This window comes from Ptiloglossa arizonensis, chromosome 11 (assembly GCF_051014685.1).
Source record: "Ptiloglossa arizonensis isolate GNS036 chromosome 11, iyPtiAriz1_principal, whole genome shotgun sequence".
Lineage (NCBI taxonomy): Eukaryota > Metazoa > Arthropoda > Insecta > Hymenoptera > Colletidae > Ptiloglossa > Ptiloglossa arizonensis.
Genome location: NC_135058.1, coordinates 17061762 through 17073963, shown reverse-complemented (window position 1 = coordinate 17073963; position 12202 = coordinate 17061762). Strand labels below are relative to the sequence as shown.

Here is a 12202-nt window from a genome sequence, read left to right as displayed (position 1 = left end):
ATACCATTGTGTTATTGATCGAATGAATCCGCATGCTTCGTTGCAAAATTTTGGTGACAAAGAATCGGCCCAAAAGAAAATCGTTTCAATTGCATCCTGAAGGTAAGACATTATTTCCTTAGTGCTTCTATATCTTGTGCACAGTTCTGACGCTTGTATCGTTCTAAAAGTATGGCGCGCTGATAATTTACTTCGATGAAGAATATCGATAAGGTTATGATCGCACGTATTGTAACAATAAAATGACAAAACGACAATTTTTCTCTTCAATAAAACATTGGCAGATACCATGTTTTATTAACTATCTTATTGTACATATAAATGTAAGCACTCGTGCAATTTGTAATAATGTTATAGACTTGACTTCGAAGATAAGCCGTAAAACATTTGCGTCGTTGCAACTTAAATAAACTCAATTCTTCTGAAAGTAGAGACCATGAGCGCGTTCGTACAAGTATTTTCGATTATTTGTCAATTCGCGGTCGTCGAACCATGAAATTGTTGTTTACAAAAGGGAAAAAGCAATACCGTCGATTCACAAGTATTAAACCGTTATACATATACGTTTCATTTTATATAATCACGATTTATATAATAACGCTTTCAAGTGCCAAAAGAAAACATTCTTAAATATGTATGTAATTAACATCGAGCGCACTATTTCATTGAATCGAGTCATAAATACTTTTTTGTTTTCTATTGCCTAATACAGCTTAATGTATATATCAGTTTATTACATATTTTCCCTTGTTATTGATTACCATTTTTCATCTATTTAGTAATTTATAAATTCTCTATAGTGGATTTATTAGTAAAAATAGTAGATTTTGACGTAAAATGGTTTTCAACGAACTGTTGTATTTGTTCATCATTTACAAATTATTATCCATTTAATGCATTTTGTAGTGTTCGAAACAGATGTTATTCGGTAGGTGTTATATTCAGCGAATATGGCGGGTGTGGTAAAACTGACCACACAAGTTCCAATATTTTTTGTTGCGCGAGTTTTACCGCACGCGGTCGTGCATAATTATGCAGTAGAACAACTTCCTTGCGATTGACAAGCACAAAACGTTTTTCTACAAGTTTTTTTTTTTATACCCGTTTCAATTGCTAAATATTCGGTCTGTGGGAAGTGTTTCGTTGCAATTTAAAAATTCTGAATACGATTCCCGGGGACCCACCATACAGGCGCATTAACTTTTTACACGTAAGGTATTCTAAAAGTAAATATTATCGTGCTTTAATAAATATATTTTGTCGTAATTAATTTTCGACGAACTCGAATAACATTTTATTACAGATTATCGTATCTGTTTTAACAGCCGCTATTAAAAGATAAGTATAAAAATATAGCATTTTATTTAATAGAACCGGAGGTGATCATCGTATTTCATAATCGATTCCGGGCATGGAGAAATTATTACCATCGATATAATGGGTTTCGTTGTACCTTGCAATTTTCGATCGGTGAATTTTTCTCCAACCCGTTATAATTACAAAAGTAATTAAATTGTAATAGACAACTCCGTACACTCGGAGCAAAGAATATGGCTCCATAAAATCACTGCTTCGAGTGTGAATCACTTTTGGCACAACCATTTTTAGATCGTGTCAGTTTACGTTTCTGAGCGTTATAAAACGCGTGTCTGCAGGTTCGCGATTCCTGTCTCTCAAACATAACGGTGCACCGAAGCGAGGAGACGTGAAATCGAGCGGACGGGTAGACAAATGGTACGGTAGGGGTAGCCGCCCGATGACCTCGAGCGGCCAATATTTTCTGCGCCGAGTCTGTCTCCGTGGATAATAAAATTCCACGAATATTCCTCGAACTTGGACAATCTCGAACAATTGATCATTCCTCGAAATGCACCGTTTTACTTTGATTCTCGTGCGCTTCTCTAAATACCGATTGGGCCAAATTAAATACGATTACCGGTGAAATTTTGTTCGTAGACGAATAGTTTGCTAATCAATGCACGAATCTAGTCCGAAGGAACTTTGCTTAGACTCTCGTAATATTTAATACGTTGCGACAATAAATGATTTTAATACGATCGTTTACGTGTCCACGATCTGCGTTTAAAGCTCCAAGTGGCAAAGTTTTCGCACGAGAAGCATATAAATTTTCTCCTGGTATTTTTTCCTACTTTGAAAGTAGAACCATGGAAAATCGCTACTAAAGTAAAAGCAGAATTTTTCGAAAAGTTAATTAAAATATGACGCAAAGATGGAAGCATTAAAGGACATGTCTTCAAGACTAATAAAAAATCCATATACAACTGTACAGAGTTTTTAATTAAAGCTAAACGTAAGCGTACAAAATATTAATTAAATTTGCACAGTGTATGTTTATAAAATAATAAACCATTTTATCGAAAAAATGTAATTTTGCCAATGCGATCGCTTTACTTCGATCGCATCTAGCACGCTTTAGTTGCGCGACAATCGAACGAGCATTATAATCGAAAACATTGGATAATTTCAGGAGCAATGCGTTCTAACGAAGTGAAAATATTTTCCTTGGAAAACGTTGTTTGCCAAGTGACGTACATGTGTTCGTTTCCATGGCAACTATCTGGAGGAGAAATTTGTTTCTGGCAAACGAGCTGAAAAATCAGTATATTCGGCGCGCGCAAACAATGACACGCGTGCGTCTCCCTTCTCCAAGTGTGACGTACTACATCCCCTAGATCCCCTAGATCCCCTACATCCCCTACATCCCCTACATCCCCTACATCCCCTTCATCCCCACTGGCTACGGCGACGGACTTGATAAATGCATTCTGCGCGAAAAACCGGCTGCAATTTGCCGCATAATAACCAACGAACGGGAGAAAGAGACATTTAGTGCACTTAGATGCGTGATCTATCGAGCACGAGGCCCGGGGCATCGACGCTGGGATACCTCTCCGTTCTTTTTCGGCGCTTTAACCTATTTCCCTTGATCTATTAGATTCCTTCGAATACACTTTCCGTGTAATGGCCTCCGTGACACAGAACGCAGTGTCGTTTTTCCATCGGGCAGCGAACATTCTCGATTAAGTAGTGGATTACCACGCGGAACCGATGAATTCTTCGGTTGCTCCGTTTACCTTCAACGGCGAGTTTATTCCTTATCGCGAATCTAATCACGGGTCAACGTTAAAAGTAGTAGTTACGAATTGACGCGTACGAATGAAGTTAGAACATCGTGTAGAATTCTGCGAATACATAATTGGAAATCGATCTTTCAAAACTCGCGTAATAAATGTTGATTTAGCATTAACAAATGGCATTGAATCGTTAAGAAAATACGAACAATTTTTCTTCGTTCTTCCGTCTTGCCGTTTCAAGATTGCAAGCTTTTAACGTTAGTCGAAAGCTGGGCAAATATTGATGCTTTGGATCAAATGAAAGCAGTAATACATCGACCGATGTTTCCAATTCACCTTGGTGAGTTTATTTTACAAAATAACAGTGCGTTACCAAATGCGAACAACGGAAAGAAGAAACTTGTCTTTTCGTTCTTGCTGTTCGACGCGTCCGTGACGTTTTTGTCACGCTGTTCTAGCGAAAACAAAATATATATTCGCAGTCGTATTGGCTTCTAATAATCAATCACGAGATTGTGCAGAATGGAAGGATCGCGAGCAACTGCTACGTACATACAACTATACGGTATGTATTTGCTTTGAACGTGTAATAACCGGGTGCAATTAATCATTGCGAAGGAAAGTTTCGATGATGATCCAAAGTTGTAAGAGAGCTACATAAAAGGCATCCGGACTTTATTATTACAAATGGGATGAAAAATATTTCACGAAATTTATATCGTTGAAATTTTGTATCCGAAATATTTATTTTATAGACGAATCGGTAATAGTACGTAGCAATTGTATTCGCGACGATGGATGAAAATTAACGGAAAGTTTCGCAAGGAATTTGAGGCGCATCGAAGAAATTCGAATAAGTTACCTCGATATAAGACGCGTAAATAAACGAAGACGGGATTTGTTAGTCGGGCACGAAGATTTAAGGCACTGCAACGTCGAGTGTAAACGTTTGCTTAATAAATTGGCCAAACGTTTCCTCTTCGCGTCTCTAGAGGCATCAGTCATACGTTCATTCTCCCCTTTACGTGCCAAAGTATTTTGCCGCACGCTCTCGAAACGTGTTACAACCGGATAAATATTGATAAAGATTTCAAAGAATCTCGTAAATCTATCCGACGTGTTCCCGCTCTTTGATCTCTTTGCGAATGCGAATATCGTTTATCAATTTCTAGTTTTTTTAACCGTTTGTACCGGACCGAGTAAATTAGGCAATTCAGTTTTCACGGTGCATCTATTTTCCGAAATTACGTTGCGCGTCGCAATAATTTCACTCTAAACGAAATTCGACTTTCGCTACACAGACACAGGTATATGACACTAATGAGCAAAGTTCGTTAGCCACAGTCGAATGGTTGATTCAACTAATTCAAACGAGCATCAATTCGATCCGCGGCTCAAAGGGAAACGGTTTTGTGAATTAAAAAGTCTGAAAGTAAAGTGGTTGTGAGTTAAACCGACGCGACGCGACGCGACGCGACGCGACGCGACGCGACGCCTCGACTGCAACTTGCGGTTAACTCAGCTGACCGGATGCAAGGCAACTTTTGATTGAATACACTACCACTAAGTCCGCGATGAATTTCGTCGGAGGTGGGTTCATGCATGCGCGATGAATGCGGCGAACTAAAGGGATTGGATTTAAACGAGGTAACTTTCTTTCAATAAGCTCTTCTTAGCGACCATTAAGGAGGCTCTTGAAGCATGCAAAAGCACTACGAAGTTTCTCTCCGACAGTTTTATCCAGATATTTCCCTCGAAACGAAGTTACGACCAAGCGGGTGCGACTATCTATCGATTTGAAACGCGGTTAACTGTAAAAAGGAAATTGCTCTTCCTACGCAATCGGAGCGAACTAATAATAATGTCGAACGGGGATAAATCGATCTGTTTATTGTCTCGGAGCAAACTCCACCGTGTATAGAGAATTTCTCCGAATAATCCGAGGTACGTTCAACTCGTTGCAACCGTAGAGAATTTCGCGCGAACGTATATCCGTAAATGCTTCTTTCTTCGGTGTCGATCTTCCAAATTTATAAGTTCGAGGAAATACAGGAAATGTCTTCCGTACGAAAGATCACGGGTCTCGTAGCGCCGATTCCTTTGAAAGTTTCTTCGGTGTTCTCGATTGTTCGACAAACTTTATCGGAATATTGGGAAAATCAACTGAATCGATCAGTGCCGAAACTGTGGAATTTTGTCGAAAGATAGCAAGATCGTTTCTTCGGCGATTTCATCTGGTCGGAGGAATACGTATGTTTTCGAGGCGCGTAACGGGAGAACGATTGCGCATAAGCGGACGGATCTTTAGACGCGAAAGTTCACATTTCGCAAGGGTGTACCTCTTTGTTTCGTTAATCTCAGCCGTGAACCGTAGATAAAGCCGAGGTCGCTAGTTCGAAACTCGGCCGTTGCTCAGGGCCGTTATGTCAAACCGTAGCGACAAGAGAGAGAAGAGAGAGTTATATTGTACTTAGTTGTATACAGCGACGTAGGAGGTGAGGTGAGGCGAGGGGTGGCGAGGCACGGCATACACGTCTAGGACGTTGTTACGCCCTCGGCAACCTATTCAAACTTCTCACCCGTTTCGACGAACCTTGCGCGCACGCCCGCGCGCCAATCATTAGTGGCCGCACTTCTCTTCTTTTCTCTACGCCTACCTCTCGGCTTTTTTGGATTTCCTTTGAGTTCGACGTTCGCGGACTTATTAAATGCGTTCGGACATCCCGCGCCTCGTTCGCGCGACCTCCTCGAGCTACCATCGAGATTATGTCAGGCTTCAAGACATTCTCCGCTCTCTTCTTTACTTTGCCATTTCCTGCGAGCTTCGCAGCGCGAACCCGTTCACCCGACTGTCGTAAAAGTCGTTACGCCGTTCCGACGGACTGAAAAAAAACGTAGTTCTTAAAAAATTCTTTTCGATGATTTTCGTTCGTCTCGAGCATCACAGTTGTACGGTTTTACGCGTAAAGTGTGCTCGGATTGCACTCCGATGCACAATTTATGCAACGAGGACAGTTGAACCGATGCGAACATCGGCAACGATACGCGAGTTACAAGGTCGTACTATCTTTCGGAGTGTGTATACTCGGACGTAGGAACACCGGGCTCGAATGTCCGATAAAGCCCGAAACAGATGCGAGTTGTCGTTTCTCCGTAACTTCGTGTTTTACCTTCGATAGGGCAGAATATCTTAGCGGAGTTGGTACACGTTTTAACGTCGGTCTAGCTTTTATAATCTCGTAGCCGGCCACCCTCGTAAATTCCTCGGCTTTCCGTTACCCGCTTTTAAGGTCATTTCCTCGCGTTTTATAAGTTTACGCTGTAAACTCGCGATTAATCGAATCTTAATCTTGCATTCGCAGCATCTATTTACGAAGCTCGCGGCGACGTTGCACAATAAGCGAGCACGGGATGAAAACTTGGGGAATTTACGAAGCAGACGAGAAAGAAACGCGCGTCCCGCGCGGTTCAAGGGTTCCGTAAATTCAATGTCCCTGCAGCTTCTGTTTCGCTGACGCGTAAAGTTCCGAATGTTCCGTTAAACGTTCTTCGTTCGGGGAGCAAATTCGCGAATATCGTTGGCGCGCGTTCAACCGCGCAAAGTCGCGACTTCATCGGCAAACGAAGACCGGGAATATAGAAATTCGCGGCAAGTTCCGAAGTAATCGGAACGTCGACGTAGCTAGATATTCGGAGACTCGAGTAAACTCGTCCCCTAATCTGATTTCGTCGGCGACGATTTGCAGTACGTAGTTGCCGCTCCCGGTATGTTCGAGCAAACATTGCACAGTTCGCGTCATTCGATGCATAGTTAGCCGGACATTGTGCCCGGGAAGTTTGCTCGCGCATAGTTGTGTCCGGCGACCCTGCGCGTGCATCTTCCTTCGAGTTTGCTGCTCCAATCTTCCGGTAGACGACTGCGCAGTATTCCAGCGGTGCACGAGGTACGCGATGCGCAAACCAAGACGTGCCGAGCACTCCGAACGGATAATAACGATCGAAAAGTACCAACGTTCTTACGAATTGGATATTTCGATCACTGTACATCGAAACCTGTTCAAATTTTACACCGTGTATTTTTCTCGATTCGATATAGGAATAATCTACTTATAGCCAAAAGTGTTTCCACGGTTCTAGAATGCACGGACGGCCATTACGATTGCGAGATTTCGGAGAGAAGAATCGGTCGAATCGATAAATCCCCACGATTCGCGCTGAATTACATCCGTGAACGAGTCACAAAAATAACCGATGGAACGCTTTAAACCCTTGCCCCTTTAACGACCATTCCGCTACGTTCGCGAACCGATACGATGCATACGTATTGACCAGCCCGTGACATTTGCACGCAGCGGTAACTCGGCGTCGAAACATTGAACCAGTTCTTATCCGACGTTAATCGGATACGGTAGTTTATACACATGACCGGGGTTGGATGGGGTTTATTTATTTCTTTGTAACTTCAGGGTCTTCCTTGTTATACGTGTACCTTTGTACCGATATTCCGGGCACACAGCGAGAAGCGTAACAAGTTATTTTACTCGCAAAGTATTTTCTTTTATTACAGCTACGTATACGCATAAATTTTATCTTTCGTTTTCGTTCTCTTATTCCAAAGACTAAATATTCGGTTCAGATTCGAATCGTTTCCAAGCGGGACTGTTTCAACGACCAGATTTTTCGTCATTTTGAATTTTTAAACTTAAAACTCCGAGAACGAAGCACGGACGCGAAAGCATTTCTCTATTGTTCTTTCTATTGTTCGATAAAAGAGTATTCGATCGGTTAAAGGTTCGAGTCGGAAACGAAATACAATAGACGAAAGTTACATCGTGTTGCCGAGATACGATAACAAAGACGAACCGTGGAACGGAAAGACCGTACGAGTGTTTCTGCTGTTACAGCAGGTTAGAAATCCTCGATTTCACGGTTCATTTGTCAAAGAGCAGCTAGTTTTCCTATCGCGACTCGTTGCATTCGAAGAAGGTGAACCGAAAACCTACGCTCGGTCTCTCCGAGAGCTACTCCTTTCGCCTCTTTTTGCACGCGTTTATCGCGCGATGCTATCGACGTAAACGGAAATCGAGTTCGAGTTTTCCGATCGACTCGAATCTCGAAACAACGACTTTCATATTTCCTCCGAACTTTATATTTCGTAACGAAGTGCGCGTTTACGGAATCCCGGCCAATTGTGAGCGTACTTTGCTCATTTCTTTTACACCGTATCGAAACGTAATTAGGGAATAGAGCATCGACGGATTGCATTTCCCGAACTTCCCTTCTGAATTTCCATCATAAATTATTCCCAAGTGCCGGAATTCCTAACAAATTCCAAAGATTTGAATTTTTCTTCGGCATCTCGGCCCTTCGTTCCGCAAGTTATTAACTTTCCAACCGCGCCGACGTTCGAGCGTTTCTTCTTCGAAGAAAGGTACTCCTGGCTCCATAAATAATCGGGCCGAGAGCAGAAGAAGCTACGCAGTTACGAAGTTCACAGCTAACGCTACTGCCAGCGTTCGGTTCCCGCACTTTTGCAACAACAAATAAACAAACTCTCCGGCCTCGCTCGCAAACTCATTCGAGTTCATAAATTGCCTTTGACTTTGCTTCTTCCTGCTACGCGCGAATCGTATATTCCTCGGTTAACTACGACGATGCAAACGTTTCATCGCATCGAAAAACGTTGGGTATTTTCAACCAAATAATTCAACGATCAATTTTATCGCGCAAAAGTAGCGCGGACTCGAATTTCTTGAACCTCTATGCGCAAAACGAACGCTCGAATTTACGGATATAATACGGAAAGTTTAACGGTCGTTTAATTCCGTTAGCTTGTTCGTGTGGAAAGATTGGCTCGATGGATGGCAATATCGAAACTGGAAATATTTAATGTTTCGATTAAACTGGCGATGGGACACTGTAATTGGACTTGATGCCAACGCGCTAACCCACTAAACGTTCCGCGACGTTTAAGTTCGACACTGCAACCCCCTTGATGAACACGAGGCTCCCTATTGTTCGACGAACAAAGAATTTATTTCATTTTACACACCGGGTGGAACGTACAAAATTAACACCGACGAAATCTTCGTTGCTTTCGACGTCGCGACGGAATATCCGGAAAAGAATCGTTTTAACGCTTTAATTTCGGATTTGAAAAAAGAATAAGTATTTTTCAAAGATCGTACACGATCGAAATTGCTACGATACGATTCGGTTTAACCATTTTAGTCGATGTTTTCCCGAAATCGTAGTAGAAAGTTTGCTCGATGCAGTCGACACCACGATGCGGTCCAAAGCAAAGAGACTCGGAGAAATGAATCCGGTTCTTGTTTATACGGCTCAATTTTCTAGATTTATTCATGAAAAATCCCCGATATCGACCTTCGTCGTCCATTCTGGTCTTATTATACGCTTGGCGTTAGGAATCGTCCTTTTTCACCGTTCACGATGCACTTCGCGAAAACGTTTCTTCGCTTCTTTATCACTTTTTGAGAAACACGCCTCGCGAATATAGAAACGCATCTTGCAAAGTGCTTTGGGATTTTTCATACAAACCTTTACTCTTCGCTTCGATGAATCGCGTGCCGACATTTCCATTACACTGGAACAAAATTTCGCGATATTTATTCCAGAAGCGATTTCGAGGCGTCCAAGCTGCGATATTATTATTTTTAACAATGCAATTTTTGCAAGCAATCACGGGTAGGAAATCTTCGACGCAAAGGGAACGCCTTTGCAAATATTTACGCAATACTTTTCGTAGCAGCGAAATCTCTTTTTTTGCTTGTAATTAAAACATTCCGGAACAAATAATTTTGGAACAATGTAAATTCGTCGACGACTCGTCGATGAAAACGGACGCGTACATTTTTGAAACTAACGATTCGTTTGCGACAAAAGTTTCGGTAATTGAAAAGAAAATGTTACCGTGTAAATGTTCGTGACATTTGAAACACGAATTCTTTGAAGTAAGTAGCGATAAACTAACGAGACACGACTTTGATAGATTGTTAAAGCACGGAGGGATACTAGAGTCGATGACAATTTCTGGAAATTCACCGAGTTGCTCCAATTATTGTCGTAATTATTACCAACGACGTCAAAGGGCTAATTGATAGCACGTTCGCGTCGTAAGAATACGACTACAATTTCTACGTCTCGACAGTTCCAGGTTTAGCACTTACAACCTGCGAGCGGTTCTTTCTTTTCGTGCCAGTTCCACCCAGCTTGTTGGAATTCCCATTATACACTTAAATCGTAACGGTGCTGAAAATACACGACAGACATTTTAACGCTAGCGAGCATTTGTCCACGAAATTTAATTCTTCGTCGTATCGCAATGGTTTATTGTATTCCAATCGTGTATCTACAAATACTGTATTAATTGTTAATTATAAAATAAACTCGCTTTATCGATCCAAATTAAATTTTGATAAAATTTTTTACCCGATTTTAATTATACGGTATAAGCTTGCACGGTATACGCGAAAATAAACCAAGTAAATAGAATCGTGACGAAATCGACTGGTTCCTCGAGGTCGAGGGTGGTAGGTTGTCCACACTGCAGTGTTCGAGCAACCTATTACCCTATTCTCTCGTTCTGCGAAAAGGGCCGGTTGACTTTCTTCCGATAGCTTAAATTACCTTGAGTCGTTTTTCAGGCGACCTGCAGCTTTTACGACAGAAATCCGGACTACGCACGAATTTATGGAGTGCCGGATACAAGTAAAAGGAAATTTATCTCGCTAGCTTTGGCTCGTGTTCGTTCAAGATGAACGTCGATGCTCTTGTTCGTATTACGCTATGTACGTAGCTGGAAAATGTTGCGGAAGAATAACTCGAAAGCAGAAATACTTGTAGAGTTTAAACGAACTATAAGCTTCCGAAGGAGGTAATCTTGAGATCCCATACGGCTCGTGCCAAGGGTGTAATTGGAGCCCGAAGGCAATCACAAGATTATCTCGGACATTGTACGCTTGTCGTGTCTCTCGACAACCTTTACACGCTATTACCTTCCGGTAGAAACAAAGCTACCCAGGAGGAGGCTTCATTAAGTTGTCGCTCCAGCAACAAAGCGCCGATAGTTTCGGTTAAATGAAATACGGGTCAGCTATAAATACCAATCTATCGATGGGAACTTTAACATCGACCATTTACGTTAGAACGCTCGACTTCCTCGGGTAAAGCCGAACAATGCACGCTCTAGTGGCGAACTTTCATGACTAAAACCGCTTAGAATATTTGGACGTACTGGAGATAAAGGCGGATCAGAATATCGATCGAAGCCGAACAAAGTATGCCCTTCGAACGATAAATAGTAAACGGGTTATTTCGATTCCAAGACGCATCCGTTACGATCGAAACGAAATAACCGTAATAATGTGGTTTGCACCAGCTTTTAGAAATCGCGTTTAGAAATTGTACAAGGAACAATTCCGAGAAATTGAACAATGGAAATGTACATTTTACGCAATCTACGCGCTTTGCGCTTGCAAACGTTTTCCCAAGCTTTGCAGAAAATCCTTTGAAAATTATATCGCGTCCAGAATAGGGTCAAATGTACTACGAAATATCAGCGTTCTTGATGGTAGATCGGTCGAGCTGTACCTTAATTTAAAAGAATTTTAAACTTTAAACAACGGTTGTTACTTCGTAATAAATAAATACTCGATTCGCGATACATCGCACGGAGCGATAGTATTTGTCGGTCGATAATTATTGCGTAATGAACGATCCGGTAAACATTGAACACCCTTTCGCGACACGGGCACAGGATAATTAATCGCAACTGTTATTGGAAAGTTTTCGTTGGCTGCTAAAATTGAAGCGTATAAAAAGAATAAATCAAAAGCCCCGCACGCGTAAAACGTTTGAAAGAAACTTTGTACCGGGTGTTAACATCGAGCTGGTGAATTTCTCGCTGGCAAATTTGATTTTCCGCTCGGCGTTCCTGACACGCAGACAATGGCCAGTATGGGCCTCCAAAGTGGTGCACTCCCTCGGGCGTTAGCAGTCTAATAGCTTCCTCGTAATAATCGGCATAAAGCACGAGCTTCCCTTTTCCTCCTTTCTCCCGGCGGAGCGTCACGCGGCTCTGTTAAAGT

The 12202-nt window shown here is 41.9% G+C and overlaps 1 protein-coding gene across 1 annotated transcript in view; it reads left to right on the top strand.

Annotated features, from left to right (window-relative positions):
- Window positions 1-18: 18 nt before the first annotated feature.
- LOC143152840 (lysosomal acid glucosylceramidase-like) overlaps window positions 19-12202 on the top strand; it is an 86074-nt gene continuing 73890 nt past the window's right edge. The window contains exon 1 of the mRNA XM_076323395.1: window positions 19-102. The gene's annotated coding sequence lies outside the window, so the exon portion shown is untranslated. The remainder of the gene's footprint in view (window positions 103-12202) is intronic.